We start from the raw sequence: 24,087 nt of genomic DNA, 5'->3' as shown, positions 1-24,087 counted from the left end.
TAAGCATACAGACTGCTATGCAGGCTATATGTGCTGGCTTTCTTGTCTCTTACAGTCCAATTCCTACCAGCATTTAGCTCCAATGCTAATGGTTATACGATGGAAAAAATCACTATCATAAAAATTTCCAATAATTTATTTTCTCATAATCAATTTATTCACATATTACATACTTCTGAAACAATGACATACAAAAGTGTCATTCACTTAACAAAGACTTAAAATCCGTGATCCTGAACACAATCCCTTAATATTAAAATCAATAGATTTCTCATTAATATTAATGAATTCAGATTCCTTGCTTTAACTGGCCAGCCTCAAGAACAGTATTAAGTTTTATTTATAAAGATCAGATTGACTTTATTAAGTGATTTCAACAATTTTCAAAATTGAGAAAAGTTGGCAATATCCACTTTCTCACTTGTACTAAATGAATCTCAGAGGGAGTATCTTGAAAACAAGATTATATTGGGTTTTAGGCTTTATCATGTTACATTCCTTTAGCTTATCTGAATAGTTTGAAGAATCCAACCATTTTGGTAAGGTTGTGGTATGAAGTTAAAAGCACAGATATGGAAAGTGACATAAAATCATGGGAACAAAAATCATATTTATGACAAATTAATTTCCTCATCTATGCCTTTCAAATTCAGTGTATATTCAAATAGTTCATTATAGTGTCTATTCAGGAGAAACATTCAGGATTTGCACACCATTACAGTCACTACTAATCTTATTTCAAGATTTTGGCAAGTGATCCATCCTAGAGTAATTTATTGGAAAGTACTGAAATACAGACTAACACATAAGAGAATTTCTAAGCTAACAAGCGCTAGCTGTACCTTCTATTACAGCTGGGACTAAAGAGAACATGTAAGTTATTAAAAACATGAGAGATCACCAGGTTTAGGCTGAAACACTGATCACATCACACACAGAATGGTACTGGCTGCTGTGGACTGGGACAGTTCCAGCTTAGTTGGAACATGCTGCAAGTCATGTTCACAGTTTTTTCATCTTCACATAGTTTAAAACCCTCAGTGAGGCAACTTCAGTATTTGGTAATAAAAGACTCTCGTCCCACCCTTCACAAGCATATTAAACCACTACACACAGCAACTCTGTCCCCAGGCAGGCACCAGTCTGGGCTGAACCTCCAGAACCAGAGGAGAGAAGGAAATAGAGACTCATCCTCCAAAGTATTGGGAAGTAATTTAGTCAACTAGTAACATAACATTATGTTATATTCCATAACTTAATGACTAAATGTAAAAGAAGAGGGATATGAAAAGTAGGCACTAACACCTGTCATGTTTTCAAAGAAAGAAATTTTTAAGCTATCCTCTTGGGGGGAGTGGGAGCACAAGGAGAAATGGGAAAAAACAACACAAAACAACACACAAAAAAAATCACAAAACACCAAACTTCAAAGTTTGGAAGTACAACATTTAAAAAAATATAAATGGACCCTTGCCGGAGTTTCATACTGAACAGCTTAAATGCCTGTGCCAGGCATTTCTTTTCCCTTTTTTTTTGTCTACAGATCTGAGATAGCAATTCTGGTCCATGGCTCTGAGTACAGTGACTAGATTTGCAAACACTGAAGCAAAACTATTATAATTTCACAGCATCTCAGTCCTCGAACAAACTTAAGCTTCACTACCAAGGTTTCAAGTACTCAGCATATGAATTCACAGTGTATCAAACATGACCCCTTTTGAGTGAGATTTTGAAATCTATTTGAGCAGGTGAAGACTGCAGGCTAACTGAACTTAAACTCTGTTCATACTTCTTTAACATCTGTCCCTACCAGTGGGCACGAGGCACCTGAGCACCCAGAGCTGCCTGACGTCCTTGGAAAGCACAGCTTGCAGTGCCGACAGCTGTTCTCCTGCATTAACAGACACAGCTCCACCAGCACTCACTGACTCCTGATACCCCTGTAACACACAGCAGGAGGATCTTCTCCTACAGTTATCAACACTCTGTTCGAGGGGGCAAACCACAGAACACAAAGTGCACTCATGCACTTGAGAAAATGCTTTTTCCAAAAGCCAGGCATAGGAATCAGCTGTTAAAACAAAAGCAGGAAGATCAGTGTGAAACTACAGCCTGTATCCCACAGTTACACTAAACCGAACACTCATCTGCCCTGCTCCTTCCCCAACAATATACTGATTTTAGGAGCAGCACTGCTGATTTTAGGAATCATAAGTAACTGTTCAGATTCCTTAAGTTAGTTCCTGGACAATCACATGCAAATACTACTGAGAGTCACCAAAGAAAATTAAATTACTTGATGTTTTGGATTCATATACAAACACACCTTCATGAACATTGTGTCAATACTGTTTTTACAAGAGTCTGTAATGTTGCTATACAGTCAGAGAATGACAATTCAAGAGAGCAAACTGTGCATTTCTACTGGTGTTTATGTAATTCACAGTTCTTTTAAAAAGAAATAGCTAGGACTACTGAAAAAACCTAAGCTTGTGTGAAATTACCATCCTAAACAGCTTGCTTCTACTTCAGTTGCAAATTATTTTTAGTAAAAAATGAGCACAAAGCAAATTACTGAGAAATGCAGAAACATATGAAGATTTCTTTAACAGGGAATAGTCATTACCAGCCAGTGTTATAGTTATCCTACTCAAACACATTGCATCTTTAGCTGTAGTTTTCCACATCCGTCTAAAACCCATTCTGTTTTAATAGAAAATGTATGCAAGAAAACTCAAGTACAGTTTATTCTTCATTGAAAAGTGCTTTACTGCACAGACAGATAAATAGATGTGCACACTCCACTGTCTCCTGCAGGTGGACAAAAAGGACTGCTACTGAATTCTTACATCTTGGACTCTGCTTATAAAAGAAAAAAAAAAAGAGGCAGCCAAAGAACAGCAGCATCGAGACCACCTGAGAAAAACCTTTCTTGAAGAAACCTCAATGTAAATACCAATGTGAACTGCAACACAGATTTCTACATATAAAGAAAAAAACATGAAGAAGAAATATGGGGAGGGAAGAGATGAAAACTAAAGCGACTAATTAGCAGTTTGCTTGCAAACTGAAAGCATAAAGCATTATTTAAGCTAGAAGAGAAAATTACATGTGAAAATACATGCCTTGATAAACTGAAGAGGAAGCAATGTTGGAAGCTGGGAGTACTGGAGCCATGAAGTACTACAGTGTATTTGTGGACAGAAATTCCCCATCTCTATGCCAAACCTCTGCTACTTTTTCTTCACTTTGTTTACCACTGTGACACGCTGTGCCTTCCTTAACAGAAGCAAGTTTTCCATCTTTCAAATGATCCTGGCTTACCATCCGAGATGAAATTAATCTGTTTGATACTGAGGGCAGCTCATATTCCCTCATGTTGCTCTGTGAACAGGGGATAGTTCACTCATGCAAGGTCCTGGACAAATTATACTCTTACTTTTCATTTAAGAAATTTGAAACCCAGAGACTCTCTTCCAAATGCCTGAAATAAAAGGAGGAACAATTCACCACTATACCTTTGGTTCTGTGTGTTGTTAATGCTGTCATTGGTATTTGTTTGCTTTATTATACATACTAGTAAAGAACTGTTCCTCCTATCCCCATCTTTGCCTGAGAGTCCCTTAATTTCAAAATGATAATAATATGGAAGGGAGGGTGTCTATATTTTCCATTCCAAGGGAGGATCCTGCCTTCTTTAGCAGATACTTGTCTTTCAAACCAAGACAGGGGGGCTTGGGGGGTCTTTTCTGTACATAGCTGTAATTCCAGGACTATGTCCAAGGTTTCCAGCACTGAATATTCATTCACATGAAAGCAAATCTGTGCTTTGCTCAGGGTCATGAACAACCTCACTTGTGACATTTACATCTATTGATCTGCCTGTTTCGTGAATACTCCCTTACAATATGTTGATCAAAATCATAAATTGATATTTTATTGCATTAGAAGATCTGCACTTTTCATCTCCAAGTCAAAACATTTTGGTTTTTTTACTTATACAATCATCCTTTGTACAAATCATTATTTGTATTGAGATAGTTTCAAATTGGTACATTTTCAAAGCTCAAAAAGTCAGTAACCAAATCCTACAGAATTTCCTTGATGATAAATGGGAAGTTGCTGGAAGACATTGCTACTTCCCCTTATTGAAAAAGTTAATTTTGGGAACTATCTTTATTCAATAGACTGCTAACCAGAGATCTGTGTATCTTTATCAGCAAGAGTTAATAAGCTGCATTTCTGCTGTTGAAAAGATACCTACCCAGCAGCATGGAAATGTTAGCACAAAGGATGACCGTGAGTGCAGTCCAAGGTGTATAAGAAGAGTTTGGTAATATCGGCAAATAAAAAGTCAGTCTTATCATGTCATCAGTCAGGGACATTTTTACAAGCAGTGAGATCCACTCTGCAAAGCAAAGAAATAAAAAAATATGGACTTGCCTTTAAATTTGTAACAAATTACCACTTTGACTCAAGGTTAAAATTCTATGTTTTATCTTGTACCTGTCAATAAGCCATTATCTGTGCAATTAAGATGGCTTATCTGAATAACAGAAATTCTCTAAACTGCAGTAAATCATTTCTGTAAGGTGAATGGCAATTGACTTACTAGAAAATCACCTGGATTAGCTATCAGTTCTTAAATATCCATAGAGCTGCCATTATCACAATATTTGACACCTTTAATCACATAATAAAGGCTTGCCACCTTCATAGCTCACTTTCATTTTATAGATGGGAGGGCAGAGACACAGAGAATGATGTTCAGGAGAAGACATTTCTGTCTCCATTTAGCACTCAAGGATAAAACACTGGAGAGACCATATTTTTATATATATATATATACATGCATGTATAAAAATGCAGAAGCAGGTGCTGGGAAGCCAACACCTGGAAACACACTCTGTGTTTTGAGTGAATGTCCACAAAGTAAAACAATCAAGATGTGCAGAAGAATATTCAGAGGCATGTTTTAATTTTTATCTCCTCAGTGGAGGGGAGGAATAAATGGAGTTTTAAGACTGGCAGTTTTAGATGAACACTTGTTCAGGGATCTCTTGGAACGTTGTGTGAATAACAATTCAAACACACAGCGCCTTAGTGAGGGAAAATTGCAAAAGCACCGAGCCATGCCATTTATTTAAAGGTGGCAGAGAACTCTTCAGAGATCTCTGTAACAGAACAGCCACCCTTTGGGCTGTCACCTCACCCCGAGCTGCTGACACTGCTGCCAGAGCCACAGGAGCGCTCTGGCACAAATCCTTTTTTAAAGACTCTTGCATATTCATGTCCAGTATGGCTGAGCAAACACGTGATAATGGACATGCTAGAGAGTTACTGTCAGAGCAATAAGTCTGCAAAAAGCACTAAGTTCACCCAGGAAAACAAAACCTTCTCAAAGAACAAGGGATGCAGGCAGGATGAGGAAGAGGGCCTGTGACAGAATCCCTACTTGCCACCACAGAGCCATGAACCTCCCAGCAGAAGCTACAAGTTTAAAATTAAATACCATTAGTCTTAATGTTCCTAATTTTTAAACCTTTTTTTTTTTTTTTCCAAAATGCTTTTATTATAGGTGTGACAAACTTCAGAGAGACACTTCAATATTTTTTCCAAAAAAATGTCCTAGTGTAAAAATCAGTAACACAGCAAGCCTTTATTTTTTGTTATTCTGCATCATTGAAACATGACTTATTTGGGTATTTAGGTCTGATACCCTTTAATTTCTTAATTTTTTTTTTTTTAACAGACCAAAACTTTAATGTTCCTGCCAAAGTAGATTTTTGGTTAAATTTAGAAATATTAAAATTACATTTATTTAGAATTCTCCTTTGGTAGGGTTTTTCATCTTCATCTCAAGTCCCATAATGACTTAAAAATGCAAAATATAGATGTTTTAAAGAGTATATATGCTTAGAGAGTCAATTAAGTAAATTTTTATTCACTTCTAAATCATTTATCAGGTTTTCAAGATGTCAAAGTAGAGTTACTCTCAAAACACCCACATGTTAGATCACACTGTCTCCCAAACATGTGCAAGGCTAGCTGGCCTTTGTATTTGCACTCCAGGAGCAGGTGAAAGGATCCCAAATACCAAAAAAGATAATAAAAATCAGAAAATAAGGTTGCAGAACAGTGGAAACATCAGTCCTAATAGATCTTGGCCTTTGATTATGCTTTGAGGAGCTCCAGTCCTGCCACTCCTGCAGTACAATAATGTTAAAGCTGAGCATGAGGCAGCAACTTCCTACAAAAAGGAAGTAACCCAAAGGAGAACAAGGGCACTTTACTGCTTCAGTGCTTAACTTAATAGTAACCTTTTCTAAATTTAGTTAGGATACTCCTGCCTGTAAAAGAATAAAACAGCCTTGAACCTGGATTGACATAATAAACAAATGTGTAAATTTCTCAGTTTTGGGAGTAAATTACATGCAGTGATTTATAAATACCAAACCAAATACATAAACAATGGGAGAATAAATAAAAGATTAATTACAAGACAGTACCTACAGCAAGACAAATTACAAGAATATTACGTGTTTTCATACCAAACAGAGATATGAAATGTAATTATTTCTCTCTCTGAAGAGCAGCAAAAAAAAAGACTGCAGTTCATCTTTTTCTCCTGAAGGACAGGAAAAAATACCACCTCTTCTATACTTGTTGGGAATCTTAACTGTGGGGAGACAGATCTTAAAAATAAAGTAATTTAAAAATGAAAAGAACAAGTTGCAACAGATTGCATTTGGAAATTGAGAATGAATTTTTCAATTTCACATATCATTTAACCAGTGTCAGACAAAAAAAAAAAAAATAAAAAAGACCTGATAAATAGTATCTGCAGAGCAAAGCCACTGAGCTGCTGACCACAGGTGGATTGGCTTGGATATCATTCAGAAATACAGACAAGACTTGCAGTTAAAAACCAGATTGAGGGTTAGCTAGAGGGCAGCTGTGTAACTTGTCTGTCTACATCTCTACTACAAAAAGTAACACACACTACAGAGCTGTCTCACAAACCCATTGGAGGTGGCCTCTGGTAATTTGATTCATCTGTTCACTCCTAGAGAAAAGTACAGCTCTATAAATGCAGAAAGCACAAGCCACTGTGTATTTCTAATGAGCAAAGAATAAAACAAGTAGTTTTGAGGAGCAGTACCAATAGCAGAATGGAATTAACCCAAGAAAGCACTGAAAGAGAGAACAGGCACATGATGGCTCTTCTTCCAAATACCCTTCCAACAGTATTTGTGGTTTGGGGAGGGCAGCTGGGAAGAAAGACAAATACAGGAACAGAATCCATCAGATTTTTATTTGTTTGCTTTTTTAATCACCGATTTCCTGTGTTTAGGCTATTGACAACCTTTTTTTGGCAACCACTTCAGACACACTTACCTCCACCTGGAATTGGTCATGGCTGGGACATCATTTAATTCCTTGTGTCCTGTGAAACACCAACTGGGCTACTCTGCCCAGTAATTATTCTGCTGTAATTTGATTACAGTAAATTGTAAAGATGCAGCAGGACATCCAAAAGCTTTATCAACTGCAGCACGGAGTTTCCCTGGCTGCTGAAACTTCTGGATTACAAAGGACATCTAGATATTGATGAAGCCCTTTCTTCCATAGCAGACGCCTCTGTTCTTATGGTTATTTAAGTTAAAAGGGATACAGCAGTTAGAATTACATCTCCAATGTACCTTAAACTAAAGGGTAATTATACTTTGACCTTACATATTATGCCAAAAGGCACTGCAATGCACACATTTATTTTAATAATACACCAAAAAGTTGGAGATAAAAATGTTTTAAAATGATATAACTGCTCAACTTGAAGAGATGCTAAAGCCCAATGCTGAACTAAAAATAACAATAATGCAACCTAGATGCAGGTTTAAAAAAAAAAGAAGATAATTGCCTATAAAGAAGAAATTGATTAGAGATGTGGCAGAATCATCACCCCCTTGAAACTTGCTAAAGTTTAATGGCTCTGTGGAAAGGAGTGACTCTCACAAACGGCAGGATGCCTGTACGAAAGGTGACTGTGAGAAGCTCAAGGTAAAGCACTGAAGCAGACCTGGAAGACATTTTACATTCTGAATCATTTGGCTGCAGCCTTGCCTGGCTTCTTGCCCACACCACAGGCAATAAAGGAACCAAGACAAAGCTGTGCTAAACCCAGTCTGGCGGTTGGGGAGGCAGAGATCCAGCAGCAGACAGACAGCAGGGATGGGGGCAGCTCGGCACACACTGCAAAGCAGAGGAACAGAGCTTTCCACAAGCAGATCAAGGTTAACAGTATGGAGCACACAGGTTTTTACAGGTGCACTGAAGTTCCTGTCCCCTAGAAACAGAATCCACTTTTGAATCAAAAAAAATCACACACAACAAAAACAGAAGGCCAAAATCCAGTCATGCCAACACCTTGCAGTTAAGACTGGATTTCACTATGGTTTTTGTAGGCTTGAAGATCTACAGGAAAGACTTTGAGAATCCAGACAGTGTAAATAACAACTCTGCCCACCTACTTGAACACCATCTTCATATATTTTGCTTAAACTCAGAACACCATTCACATTCCCTACACAAATGTTTTTAAGTGCTTTAAAGGAAAAATATCTTTTGTATGTACATACCTAATAGTTATATGCTTAGTTATGCTTATTACTGCTTATTCAAACATACTACTTCATGTTTTTCCTGAGTTGTAAGAAGCCCACAGGGATCATTTAGTCCAGCTTCTGGACCTGCGTGGAACAGCCCCAAGAATTTCACCATGCATCTCAGATAATTGTCCAAAAACACTTCTGGAACTCATGCTTGGTGCTGTGACTGCTTCCCTGATGAGCCTGTTCCAGTGCCCAAGTGCCCTCTGGGGGAAAACCATATCCAACCATGACCTATAATTTTAGTTATCACCCTATCAGAGAGTAAGTTTTGCACAGTTTTGGCTCAATCACATTAAAGTACAGCTGCTTAAAAAATCCCAACAATCTAGATTATAGCTTCTGTTTCTTTAAAAACTTTGCTAATGCACTTAAATTACTCCCCACCTCAGAGGCTGAAAACCATTTTGCAGAGACAGCCATTCAAACACTGCAGATCTGATGTTACTCTACCATTAGTCACGTAAATAGTTTCACATTTGATTTAACACACTCTTGGAGCAGTTGTGCTCCTCGTTGCCTTCTGTCCAAACATTTACTCCTACTCATACTGCCCTTCTGCACTGACACAAACAGTTCCCATAAGGAAACTGTGCAAGAAAAAAAGCAAAAAAAGTCCTGCAAAAAACTCTGTTGAAGTTTTCTCCAATCATATGCTACAAAAAGTAAGGTCTGACTGTAAACACTGAAAAGCAGAAGAGCAGCAGGACTGTCTCTGTCACCTTCCACCCTGCCGTGTGCTGAGGTACTGAACTTGAAATCCCAGCCTCTGTGTACATCAGAAATCTTTCAGTAAATAACCGTCTCTTCTTGGGTGTGGTGACAGTCACACTTCAGTCCACAGACAGGTTGTGCCAAAATAGTCAGAAAAGACACGAATTCGACTCATTTATGCTCAATTTGCTGCCTCTAGAGGCATTGTGAGACATCAGCTCTGTTCAACAAAGCCATTTAGATGCTACAGCAGAGACAAATTCCCTGTACCTTAAAAACTGTTTAAAATAACTGAAGGCAGTTCTGCACTGAACTTACACAAAATGTAGAACACCAGTATGTGCAAAAGTCAATTCATTAGCTTGCTCTAATGAAGATATTTTTATTATGCCCATTATTATTGGAAAAGGCCATTAAAACAAATCCAAATACAGAGTCTGGGCAAACAAATATTATAGCAACTCTTATTAAACAAAACTTTCCCAATGAAATGTTAAAAGGCAGTTTTGCTCTAAGTGAAACTGCTTTCTTAATCTTCTTGAGCTTTTAACTTGACTTGCCTGTTGAAAAAGGAACGCAAGGGGCATTACATGTTCCACTGGCCTCTCCTGCAGGTCTCTAGAGTGCTTAACACAAACAGTAATTTATGGTATTACTCTCTTGGACTACAAGTACCTCAAATTCCACTTCAGGGTATTAGGCCAACTGCTGTTTAAATTATGTGTAAACTAGCTGAATCATGACCCTCCACTGGAAAAGTCTGCCTTATAGATCATGTCCTTAGGGAGTTGAATGCTGTAATGACAAGTTACCACTGTGCTAATCAAGTCTCAGAAAACAAAGTTACAATTAACTAAAGAGAGGCGCTGAAAAAACAAATCAATAGTGCTACCCAGCTGAACCAGGTCATGCATGCCAGAACCTCCTACTGTTTACTACTGCAGTACATGACTCCTACAGTAAAAATAAATTCTAACCCTCTGCAAAATCACAGTTATTGAAAGATGTCTTTTTACTCCAGTGAATTCAGAACTTGTTCACAATTTTGGATTTTTTAGATCCCATCACTGTCAACACCTGATTTTGAAAATGTCAGTGATTAACCCTGGCCATAAAGGTTTCTGTAGTGTTGGTCTGTGCATTTTTATGTAATTTCTGCTCTAACTTTACTTTGATACATGTTTTATTCACTCAATAAATGATGGACACCAGAAGTACATACACCTTTAAAAGCCTAAGGACTCAATTTTTTAGAAATAAAGCCTTTATTCATAACACCAGATTTGTCTTTAAAATCCAGAATTCCACACACTACATAAGCCTGCTGCAAATCAACAAAAGAATTTGTATCTAAGAATCTTATACAAATCTGTTTCAAATAAGTCTATATTTACAAAATTATTCTCTGTGCTTTGGACTGGTAATGAGTCCTATCAACAACAGTTTCTGCAAATGGTTCAGGCTTTGCCCTCCCTGTGGAAAGACAGACCCATCAGAAAACCCTGAGTGCAGAGCTAGAAGGCAAATCCAGAACATCCATGGGAAAGATGTTGAGTTGCTGTTGTCAGAAAGAATGAACAACCAAGTGATAAACATACACACTGACTTCCTGAAAACCAGCAGTAACTGAAGCCATTCTACAAGATAATGCCACAGCAATAATTCTGAATCCAAGGAACTTTTACTTGAAATACAGCGTTTGCACACCCCCTGCACCATGCTGCACCAAGGAGGTCAGGAAGGAGCTGCACCTGAGTGATCTATTGGGAGAAGCAGAGAAGTCAGGGGAGTGCTGTGCAGAGGTTGAAATATCACTGGCAGAGCCATCCTGGGGCCCTGACAAAGACAACCTTTGGGAAAGCCAGCAGCATTCACAAAATCAGCCTCAGCCAACGTGAGTTCTACACTTTCTACCAGGTACTTCAATGGATTTGGGAAGTTACAGTCAAATTAATCACTTGCTCTAGAGCACATTGCAGCAGCTGAAAGAAGCCAGCCAGAAGAAAGTTTTTGTTAACCACTAGACTGCTTAACAAATGCTTTTGCTTATCCCTGCTCAAGATCAGTGAAAGTTTTATACATTGTTTTAGCTCATCTTCCTTTCACAAAGCTCAACAAACATGCCATTTTCCAGGGGCTCCTATTCCCTACCCATACTTAGAAATCATTTAAAGCATTTAAAGTTTTTACAACTGTATTACAACAGGTTTCATAAATGAATTCTTATACACCATAGCGCTGTAGAACCCCAAGTTTTGCTGGTTTTTGGTTTTTTTTTTCCAGTAAATCAATGGAAACTCCCAGCTGCTGCCTGGTCTTTACCTAGGCAAGGCTTTCACTCTAAAGTGCAGAGGAGCAAAGCAAGGAGACTGAAGCTCCAGTGGGCTGCAGCAGTGTCTGCAGTCTAAGCCCTGAGCTGTGGACAAGGGAGGGACATAAAAAAAGAGGGTGAAAAGGAAAAGCCAGTTTGTAAGTGTCATGCCTGCAAACATTATTCTTTCATTCAGCAGTAGGGTTACTGAAACACAGATGCTTAGACTGGGAGAGCTTTGGGTCAACAACTCAGTTCTGATATACACTCAGTGGACCTTGTGTCAGGGGTGCTGTTTAGTAGGGGAAAAACCAAGAGCATCTCTCTAACCCCTGAAGTATATAAACCTTTGGCTTTCTTACAGGCACTCCATATGGAAAAGAAAACAAAAAATCTAGCTTGAGTCATTCACTCCCATCTTAAAAACCTCAATGACAAAAAAATTAAAATATTTGCTTAATCCTTTTCTGCAAAACACTGCAGAGCAACAATTTCACCAGCTTACCCTTCTGCATTCCAATTTCTTGCCAAGGTACAGAGCAGACACTAATTCTCATGTGGAATAGATCACTCATTTGCCAACATTTTGGAACCTTTGTTACTGCTGCTTTATAGTTTCTGATGTAGCAGAATAAAAAGAAGTAATGACAGATATAAGTTCTGAACTGGAGTATTATCAAAGCACAGTAATTGTTTTCTCATTTTAAGAAATGTAATGCCAACAGCTCAGTGGAAATATATTTCATGTAATTTAATACAGTTCTCCTGGAAAGGTGTAAATCAAACTAAAGTGCTGTGAGCAACAGATCGGTATTTTCAAATAGGAATTCTGATACATATATTCCACCATAATTTCCTCATCCACATCTGCCCTCTACCAAGAAAATAACCACTTAACACATAGAGCAGTAGCCTGACTACTTTTGAAATTAATTCCACTAAATACGAAGTGCACAAGACATGCAGAATTAGACAAGAACTCTTGGTCCTTTATGGAAAGCTGATTGGCAGTCTCATAATTATTAAAAGGGTAAAACAAAAAATAGAATACTGCACTCTCACAGCTTGTAAGAAATGTGTCTGTAGAAATGATACCACACCTTGTTTCAGTGTAAGGAAGTTCAATCCCCTCTAGTGCAGAACTAAGAACTTGAAAATACGCTCTTTACTTAATGTTTGAATAAGCCATCCTAGTTTGAATGTTGATATTTTTGTTGATTCAGTCTGAGCTATTCAGTTGTAATATTTCCTTCAATTCTCTTGGATCTCTTAACTTTCAAGTATCGAGACATCAAGACCTAGAATTTTACCTAATCAGCAAGGAAATATTATTTCCCTTATCCATGAAATGAATGAATGACTGTATCCTCTATATAACCTTTTGCTGCCTTAGTGTAAAAACTATCTTTGTGAGGAATATGAATTTATCCTATTTCTTTTCCTTCACTTCTTGTTTCTTTACTTCATTCTTCTTCCCCTGACATGGCTGCTTTTTTTCCTCCTTCCCTTTAAGAAAAACACCAGAAAACTAAATTATGCAGTCCTTCCACACCTTGTACCATTTTCTCTATTAATCACCACAGGGTTTTTTTCATTAGTTCTGAACTGAGTTTCACCAAAATCAATGCAATTAATTATGTTTTCCCTTTTTCCTGTACCATTAGTCAAGCTGGCAAGTAAAACCAGGTGACACCAATGCCTCTAGCACATTATTTAACAATTTCCTACAATATGATAGACCTTTTCTTCTTTTCTTGCAGTCAGTTGTTACTAAGAAGACAAAGTTGATGCATTCAAGGATTTCCAAATAATTTTTTAACCAGAAATTGGAGAAGCATGAATATCCAAAGCTTTCCAGCTACAGCACAGAGCCCACCAAAAATAATACAACCTGATACCTACACCAGTACAATGAATGAATAGGTGATAAAATTTGAAAGTACCCAATTTCTTATCAAACGTGCAATTTTTACCATTAGATCATCTTTCCATCTTCACAGAAACACAAGAAGAAATATGTATAAACTTATGTCTTATAACATAAGTAACAAACCTTATAGTCTGAACTATAATTTTATTTTACTTTTGGCGTCTTTAAGACTTTATCATCACACATGCACTTGGTATCTATGAAAGGGAAATGTTGGTTTTCATTGTGGTCTTAATTCAGTAAGAGAGTAAAGATCATAGCAAACTTTAACCCCTGAAGCCCCATGATCAAATATTATTCAAATCTAGACCTATATTCTTACCTCAAGTTTATCTGAGGCAAAGGCACTTTTTATTGATTCAAGAAGCAGAAGAGCATTGGAGGAAAAAAGGCTTCAGGATATTGCACCAGGTGCTTCATTATTCCATTTATGCTACCAGGGACAAAAGTCAGAGCTACCAAACACAATTTACTATCTTTGAATCCTAATATCCAAATAACTTCACCTAGCAAGTTGCTGATAGTCCCAGTTATCTGGGCACTTGCCTCACCAAACCAGTGGTCAAGACCCCAAAAGTATAGCTGATAATACAGTTTACTATCAGAACATAAACCAAGTGCTGAAACATCAGAAAGCTTTCCTAACAGGCTGTACACTTCCCCACAATGTTGTAATTTCACTGCCTTGTTATTCTGCCAAACAAAACATGTGTCAGTTTTAGTAATTACACAATGCATTACACTTGCCTATTTCACTTGCTTTCTATCATGCCTTCATTGGGATACCAAGATAATAAATGCTGAAGGTCATTTGTCTAAGAGAATGTGTTCTGGAGCTACAAGATACTTTTTCCCTTGATATGATGTGAAATGTATCCTGTACCATTTCATCATCGTGACAGTGCTGAACTCAGCACACAAATGCTGCATTCTCACTCTGATATTCTAACACTCAAATTTTTCTACTACAAAAAGTGCAAAGGACAGAGAAGAGTGGCAATTTCAGCTTTTTCATTAATTTTGTTTCTAAGCTATATCTGTCTTTTTAAGAGTTCTGTATTACAGGCAGAAGATAAAATCATTAACTATTCCACACATAATGACTTTGTGACTCTACTTGAGACTACAGCTGAGGACCTCCTGGTCCCCTGAAGACAGCAGAAGCTCTAAATTCTCAGCCTCCCCCTCTGCAAATTTGGGTTTTACAGACAGCATCCGCTCTAACATTTTCTTGTCAACTGACACAGGATCTGACCCAGAAGACAAGTCTGAAACACATATTTAAGTGTCATTCACACCTAGATTGACACCTCACTCATGAGATTCAAAGGCTGTTTAATGTAAAAAAAAAAGGGTAAACACTTTTACTTGGCTCTCCCAGGTTGTGGTTTGTTTTTTTTTGTAACTATATGGTAACAGCATTCCAACTGTGCCTTTCATATTAAAGCAGAACAAGAGAAAAGGTCATAGGATGCTCTGGAAGGCAACACTCATTAATGCAGCGTTCAAGGTTAGATCAAAAGGAGCAGTGGAACTGGGATTACACTGACTCAAATGGCTCTACTCTTTTTTGCTTATTTGCTGTTCACCCCATAGTGCCTGAAGCTGTTGACACAGCTGCCTGCCAGCAAAATGTATTTAAAAACTCCTTCATATTGTACTGTTCACAGTCACTGTAACCAAGATTTCAGGAATTGTATTTATAGAGCAGCTGTCAGCAAAAGGACCTGGATGTGCAGCAGAAAGTTACAGCAATTCACTGTTTATATTCAAGGCACAGACATTGCAGAAACCATACACAGAGAGGTTCTTCAACTGAATTATCAGAGAAAGACAGGGAAGCACCTTGGCTGTGTTTTGTTCTCATACAGTTGCCAAAAAGCTGTCTTTATCAAAACCAGTATTTTCTCACTTATAGATATCCAAAGCAATCCTGCACAGGTTCAGTAATACCCACATCATAAAATAACAAGAAACTCAGCTTTCAGAATACATTTCAAACTGTACAAGTCCAGGATGTAATGTAACTCCTTCCTGAATGCTCCATTTTTCCTCTTCCTTAAAGAGGGGGAGGATGACTCTTTATAATTATAGCTTCATAGAAGCTAGGGCAGTTTTAGAAGACAACAAACAGCATTTACAGAAGGCTATAAAATCTGTGAAGTATAGTATGCTTGACATCATCTCAGAGCACAATGTTCCAGATCATTTCAACTTGCCTTTTTGAAACCCCTGGTTAAATAACTACACTTGTCCTAGCGGACTTACGCAGCACATCTGGGGCAAATACACTTCACTTGATTATGCCATTAAAAAAAAAAAAAAATTCCAAACCATAAATCCACAGGAAAGTTTCCACAGTCCTCCACAGCCACAGCTAAGCAAGCAGTTTTTCCTAAACTCACTTTTCCAAATTTATTTACCCCATCCTTGTCTATCTTCTTCAGTTCATAGATGAATTCCCCATTGAAATCTTACAGAATTTAAATGTGATCAATAATCTCCTCTTGGTTCTGCAAAGTATTTAACCTTCTTCTTTTGCAAGGTGATAAAAATAATTGTTATAAATACTCTGGTTCAACAGACCTAAGAGACCCTGCTTTTCTACAGATGAGAATAAAAGCCTTGTACATCTCAGGAACGTGGTAATGTATTTCACATTACAACTGGATTTACTTACATACCCACAGAGTAATGCTGACAACACAGTTTAAAAAAAAAAAATTAAAAATTGGATTTGCGGTGTAATGTGAAATAATCCTGGAAAATTAAAAATAAAGCTAATATGTAAAGGCCTAAAGTGAATTCTACAATTGGTGATAGAAGAGAGAAAGCAAAGCTGTACTCAAAGGAATTAAATCACTCTGCAATATAAATGATAGAGTAGCCCCATAAAACAATGAGCTATAGCAGATTATGGAAGGAAGCAGCCAGAATATGAATTAGATGTCAGAAACTGTATCCAAGTCAAAACGAAATCTCATGACAATTCTGAGGGTTGTCTAAACAATGTGTTGCCCACACAAGCTTTAAATACTATATGCAACGTGGTGGTAAGAGCTTTCAGTGAAATAAAAGACAGTAGACCAACTGGTGAAAAAAACCAAACAAACAAAATCCACTAAGACAAACTATTTTCTTAAGGTTAATTCAGGGAGCAGGAAGTTAGAGTGCTTCTCAAGGGAAACCAGCTATGACTTCTTACAGCTCAAAACCACATTGTCCTCTATACAAAGACTATGGAGGAAAAGAAAATAAAGTTCCCAAATTAGACATAGTAATTTCTCACACTTTAGGTAATAAAGCATTTGCAAAGCTGAGACTAAAGATGCAGTCATTCTTACACAGGGAAGCAACATCCAAATAGAATATTGCTGAATTCCTCTGCATAAGAGACATTTCTGCCAGGGATATTCTGAAGGTCTCTAGGACTAGAGAAACAAACAATATACACAGGCCTATCCCAGGATGCTGGCACTCCATTTTATTCTGACAGTTACACAGATTTTGGGTTGTCTCCCCAGGTATTCAGGCAGTGCACCACCACTGACAGGTCAGCAGCTGTGGGACTCCAGAGATCATTCCTTTGTACTCCCCTGCTGATACTGGGAAGGAGCACAGGGCACTTTAGTCAGCTTGCAAAAGTCACTGGCTAATGTGAATTACTCTGCTCAGCACAGACAGGCCAGCTCTGTGTGACTCACTGACGAGCCTCCACTGCCGTGACCAGGGTTGAATTAACTTCCACAATGAACAAAACACTCAGTGAACCCATCTTATTCTCAGACAATTCATTTCATATTTTATTTCTCTTGGTAACATCATTAAATTTTTTTCTGCTCATTCTATTCTGACCCTCACTAAAAAATAACCATGTAGACAAATTACATGCTGCAAGAGTTCTGGACAACAGAATTTTTCATAAAAACATGAAAGAACAGCAAAGTGTAAAATGCGGATTTGATAGTTAAGATGAAGTACTACACTTCTTATGTGAACATTACACGTCATCTGTGCTTGAGACATGAAGAATGGAAAGGGTATGAGCATACCAAGCTTAATAAATAAGCAAAACTCTCCTGGAAATATTGGAAAGAGACTCAAAGGAGTTTTCAGCTATTGGTAGTTGTTATTTAATTAAAAGCACAAATTAAATAGGGAAACTGACAAACTGGATTATGTTCAGCTGTAAGTGCTATGTACAAATACAAATCTTTCATTACCATACCTCATTTATTAAATTTCTTGAGAAATGTTTACAAGGAATTGAATCAAACCAGTTATCAAACAAGAACTCTGCACAGAGTTCTGTCAGAACAACCAACACACAGCTCCTGGCCTTACAATGGACAGCAAGCTTAGAGCTCATTATCTAAGAAATGATCAAGAAGGAAAGTTCTTCCTCCACAGCCAGTCTTTGCACACATACAGAGCCCTTATTCTCATGTAAACCAATCTGCAGATATACATCTATTTGAGACAGCTGTTTACAAACAAAGGCAAAAGCTTGTCTCAGTGCATTTTAATGGGTATTACAAAAGATGCCACAGAACCAAGAAAAATCCCCTGACCAGCTAATATTTATATTCTGCTAGAAAACAGCAGGATGTGAAATTTTAAAATGTCTATGGTATCTGTAAAACAAAACAAAATTGTGGACTGTTGGATCATTTTTATCCATGAAGAGGTTTTAAAAAAGCATTTTTGATCCATGCCCACCCACATGCCAGCTCCAAAACATCTGAGATGAAATAATTTCAAGCAGATCATGACAGCCTTGTGAGATTGAAAGAACAGCGATAAATCTGCACACTACATCACTCTAAAAAAACGCAGAAGGCAGTGAATTACTTTATGTCTTTAGGAATGGAGTGTGTGCACATGCAAACACACATTCCTGTGTGTATACATGCAGAGTGTACACAATTACTCTGAGTTGTGTACTTCAGGCTGGATCTTGGCAGTACTGTTTCCAGGAGAGCCACAAAAGCAGGCAAGCAATCTTTCCTTGAGCTAGTCTATTTCCTGACTCCAAGTTGGAGAGGGACTGAGACAGGGGGAACAATGCAAGGCTCAGAAGCAGTTGTTATGCAGTCAAGAAACACAAACTTCTCAATTTAGAAGCTGGGATTCAGAACTCCTTCCTCAGTAGAATTTATAACATAATTACAGTATTGCTTGCAGCTCCAAATGACTCATGCAGGACCATTTTGGAAAAATACCTCTGTCTCTCAGAGCAGCTTTTCCCTCTAAAACTGCTGTGCACTGTGCTGAATTTATTCCCACAGGGCACCTCATTGTAAAAAAAGGTTTACGTTGTGAGCCTGGGCACTGCAGGATTTACCATTTGGCCAGGATGGTTTCCTCATACAGCTGCTGTAGCCTGGCAAGTTCCTGGTGCTGTTTGCATTCCCCTGAAGTATTCCTGCAGAATTCATGCAGGCACATGAAGTCAGCCCAGAATGTGCCACATTCTCCATGCAAAACAGCAGTCCAGTACTGCAGCAGGAAACACCAGTGGCGCCATGAGGAGACACTACAAATCCATCCCTCTGACCAGGAAATTTGGTGTAGTGATAGGAAAGTTACGTAACTATAAACCAGGAGTCAAACTTTTAAGAGGAGCTATTACATATTTAATGGGAAGTTTCATGAAACACCACAAACAAATTTCCTTTGGAGATGAAAATCACAAAAGAGCCCCAAACAACACTATAGTTGTTCTAAGAGAGATTTCAGTGTGTACTCCAGACATTATTTGTTACGTCAGTAAATAAAGAAGACAGCGATTATAAACATTGTCTGAAGACACATGTAGAGTTGGAAACGGAGCTAGTGGAGACAGGGCAGGAGAAGAGTAGACACAAATAATGCAGGAAGTGTGTGGGGAGGGAATGTCAAGTACATGACTTTACTAAATTGATTCCTTCCTACCCCACAAAGTACTGGGAAGCATTCTTTTAGATTTCAAAAAGGACAGTTTAGTGCTTGGTATCTTAAGTAAACAAAGCTGAGAGTTAAGTGAGGAACACCCAAAAATTACCAGCTTGCTAAACTGTCATGCAAATACAAATACAAGGCTGTAGCTGGACTCAACTGCTCAACTCCCACACTAATTATTCACTCCTCCATGGTTTTCAGGCTTTATTGAAGCCTAAATCACTGTACGTAAATTACAACTGTTTTAAAATAGCCAACACAAGCCTCATCATGTATCCTAATTTCTTTTTTATTTGACTTCAAAACATCTGCACCTTGAAGGCAATCCTACGTCCAACCTCACAGCCCTCCTCAGGCCTAAAAACATATTTCAAGGCATCACACAGACTACGCCTGAACATTTCAGGAAGCATAACCTTTGTTCTGTGACTTACGACACTTTCATTATTTATAGCCCTTGAAAAGCTAGGGAAGGGATTGATCCCTGCTCCTCACTCCCAGAGGAACAGCTACATGACTGTATTTAAGCAACTGGACACACCAATTTTTCAGTGCAGGTTCTCTAAATGTAGTAGTCCCATGAAACCAAACCTGGAATTCAAGCCTCTCTTTGTAAGCCTGCCACCTGCTTGCCTTGAGTTGATTTAAGGAAGCACAGTGTTTTTTCTCCTGTTTAGATGACAACTTTGATTTAAACGTTCTGACAGGTTATGCATTCAGGGCCAGTTTTAAAGAAAAACATTGTTTTTATCTGGTGATAAAAGTTTGATTATGTTTGTGATTCTAAGAAATTATTTTAAAAAGGCCAGGTTGCAGATGACAGTCTGCCTACATCCTACAGCCCACAGCTGCATAAAACAGAGTAACTTCAGCATCGCAGCCTTTGAAACATGATTAATGCTGATTTAATCTTTCCACAAATAGATATAGAAAAAAAACAGAACCATTATGCCTGGAAAATAAATTGTCCAACAAAAATACTGTAGCCTAAGTCATTTTCTAAATGGACATATTACTTCCCAGTAATAAAATACACTTGCTCTATATCCAGACAGAAAATAGTAAGCAAATGCATTTAGCATCAAAATATAATTTTGTTTAACTTTTCAGTCCTGGATTTACTTAGGAAAAGAACCCAAACAATCTGAAGTTTTCCAATCAATAAATAAAAGATTAAGATCTCTATATCATACATAACTCAACCCCAGCTAACTGATATCTCTTATCACAATATTGATAGTGAACATGTATTGATTCACAGTTGCATTTGGAGCAGCTGATAGTGCCATCACTTCATTTGAGAAAATACACTCAATACAGAAATCATCCCAAGGATAAAAAAGGATAAATTTATCTTTTATGATGCATTAGATGTCATTACTTTAATTGGTGCTATCAAAACTCATGAATAAAAGTGATGTCAACACCCAGTAACAGTCATGATTATAGATCAAAAATGCCTTGTTAAAACTAGAAAATTTTGCACGTTGACACTCAACCAAATGCAAAGGACTGGCAAGGTTCAGAGATGAGCCCCTGCCATCTGCACATGAATATGTATCAAAGCTTCATCTGATCAGTAACAAACAACTTACAGTCATTACAACAACCATAAAGAGCACCACGTAAAGAAAGACTAAGGGAGTTATTTCAGTCTACAGGATTCCTGGATGAGATAGTGACACCTTCAGAATGTGCAGGCAGTCTAGCAGCACATCACTCCTCATCAAGCCTTCGAACAAATAAATTCAAATCAGGATGGACAGGCTGAGACAAGCAGCTGCCAACATGAAAGATTAACAATAGTGCATATGTCTGAAGGTAAAAAACCCATCTGAAGTTGTAATCGGACCTATTAGCTTTTCCTAAAATCTGAATTTTTTCATGATTCAAACTGGAGAATGATTCTCTTGGTAATCTGAGATCATATAGTGAACATCAGTGCCATGTACTCCTCATAGAAAGCCTTCACCTGAGCTTTCAGAGTGTCTCACGCAGTAAGTTCTTCCCATGGCCAAGTCTCTGCTGTAATATTGTATCCCTTTAGATTTTTCTGAAACACTAGGTTTATTGCTATTTCCCTGTACTTGAAAACACTGTTGGTTAGATTACTTTTGCCATCCTGTAATGGTCTAAAGCACACCTTTGCATGTCTCTTTAGTCACAGTCTAAATTTCCCTAATACTTTAGAGAACCTCAGCTGAGATAGGAATCACATAGAACCCCTCTCCCACAATTCTGAACTGCTCCTGTAGATCAAGACACAGTGGGCAGCATCTAATTTCCCAACCTCTATTATATTACTCCATGTTATGTCCATGTAATAACACAAAATTGATAGGTAAGAGAAGGAAAAAATTCCACAAGTAACTAAGTGGAATCACAAAGAAAACCAAACTCAAGTAAACAGGGGCACAAAGCATCAGATATCTAGTAAATAATAAATTACTCTGGAAAACAATGGTGTTTTCTCTACAATGATCATGGCTTTTAAAGACTCTCAGCTGCTCCTCTCTTTGCTCCACTTCATGTGTTGGACACAATATTATTATTATATACCCTTGGCTCTATCCTCACTGCCCTTAATTTCAGGCATGGAGCACCCAACTAAGAGTAGGACATGAACCACAATTGCCCTTGCAGATGAAGCAATGCAAGGAATGAGGGTCAAGGGTTTCACTTAAAATCTCAGGGTTATGCCAATATCACAAAAGCATCACACAGAGAATTTGATGCCCATCTTAAGGAAGTTTGCCTTGGTCAAGGCATGACTAAGTAAGACTTCACCACCCAGCCTCATCCTGGGTAATTCATCCCGTTTTTCAGAACAATCCAGAAAAGAAAAGAGCAAATGTGCAAAACTACAAGTTTCACAGCACAACACGTGGAACACAGTAGCTGCAACATTTCTGGCATCCATGGCAGCTCCTCAAATTGCCCTGGCCATAAAGACGTTCTCTTTTATGAAAAACCCTAATTGCCATTAGACACAGGTGGTGAATAACAGTTACCTGACAAACAATGCAAACACCTGCTGTTTCAACTACGAAACATTTTGGCATTCATTTGTATGAGGTAATATGGGAGAGAAGGTTATCTATAGAAACTGAAATTTCTATCTTGAGTTGTGTTCTAAATGTCAGTAAGAACTGACGAAGAGGTGAAGGAGGCAATATAAAAGCAACACTACCAAGCTACAAACCTACAATTAATGATCAATCACTAAAATACACTATATGGAAATAATGTGTGCTTCACTGAATATTTTAAACTAAAACAGAGGTATTTCCTAGATACTTACAGAATGGAAAAAGTCCTTTAGAAAGAATGTAAAACAATTATCTTTTTAGAAGTATTTTGGATGGGTTTCTCAACCATATCATCAGATAGAGATTTTTAACAAGCTTAATATATCTAACATAGGTAAGTTCAGTTTTCATCTAAATTTTTAAAAGCTCTCTGATTTTTATTTGCCAAATGCATTCCCACCACAAGACCAGTAATCAGTGACCTAAAAGCCAGATATTCTCCAACTTTGTTTTGCAAATCACATTACATAAAGCAAAGATAAGCCTTAGTCATAGTGAAAAAAATGTATTAGATGGATAAAACACTTTTAGATAAGAGGCTCAAAAATTATCCCTGAACCAAAGCTATTAATAGGATTAAATTTAAACATCTCCCACAAACAAAAGTTTCAAGCAAAGTCAAGTCTAGATGCTACACACAGGAAACTCTATATAACATTCTTTCAACGTTGAACACATTTAAGTAAGAATGCCATGGTCAATCTGAGTGCAGACACTTGGCAATGCAGACTAAAGGAGAGTTTCACTACATGCCATACATCACTCTTCTACAAGGACTCACCACGAGAGCAACCCCCATGAGTTCCTGTGGAGGAAGAGGCATCCTGTAGTATTTGTGTGTATCTGGGAGCCTGTTTTCAGATATCACAAAGATTACATAAAAATGCTTCTCTCCTCCTCTTGAACTCCTCCACTGCAGTAATGACCTGTAAGAAAATAGCACAGCTCTCCTGCCACCACAGCTGCATTGTACATGGACATTCTAGTTTTGCATGAACCCACCTGCACCGAAGTGAGCCATCTCCAGTCAGACACAGGCAGTACACTTTATCTTACCCTAGTTCCAAATGAATACCTAATGTATCCTGTTGAAACACAATATTTGGCTTTGCCACAATTTAGATGCAGTGATCCCTGCAATGGCCAAGGTCATTCATCACTGTAAATGCATTCAGCCTCACCTGTCCTAGAAGCAGGAAGATGCACACTCAGTTAATTAGGAGAGAAAATAAAGTACACAATGAACATCTTCCTTCCACACTAAAGCTTGTTTTGATCTTTTAAAATGGATGAGCATTATACTCACAGAAATTAAGAGTTCTTGCTGTTTATATTCTTCAGTAAATTTATCTGCCTGAAATATCATCCTGGCTCTAGAGCTCATTTTGCAGCCAGTAACTAATCTCCTACTCCCTTCCTACTCAAAACCATTTT

At 37.9% G+C, this 24,087-nt stretch overlaps 1 protein-coding gene across 28 annotated transcripts in view; it reads right to left on the bottom strand.

Moving 5' to 3' along the window:
• The window catches only part of GULP1 (GULP PTB domain containing engulfment adaptor 1), a 167,916-nt gene that overhangs the window by 85,849 nt on the left and 57,980 nt on the right, over positions 1-24,087 (bottom strand). For 5 of the 28 annotated variants that reach the window (XM_086898417.1, XM_086898411.1, XM_086898396.1 and 2 more), the window contains one exon: positions 4,265-4,408. The exons of the other annotated variants lie outside the window; for them this stretch is intronic. The gene's annotated coding sequence lies outside the window, so the exon portion shown is untranslated. The remainder of the gene's footprint in view (positions 1-4,264; positions 4,409-24,087) is intronic. 28 annotated transcript variants of the gene reach the window in all.

The sequence above is a fragment of the Cyanistes caeruleus genome, chromosome 7 (genome assembly GCF_971803275.1).
Source record: "Cyanistes caeruleus chromosome 7, bCyaCae1.hap1.1, whole genome shotgun sequence".
NCBI lineage: Eukaryota > Metazoa > Chordata > Aves > Passeriformes > Paridae > Cyanistes > Cyanistes caeruleus.
This window is presented reverse-complemented; position numbering and strand designations above follow the sequence as displayed.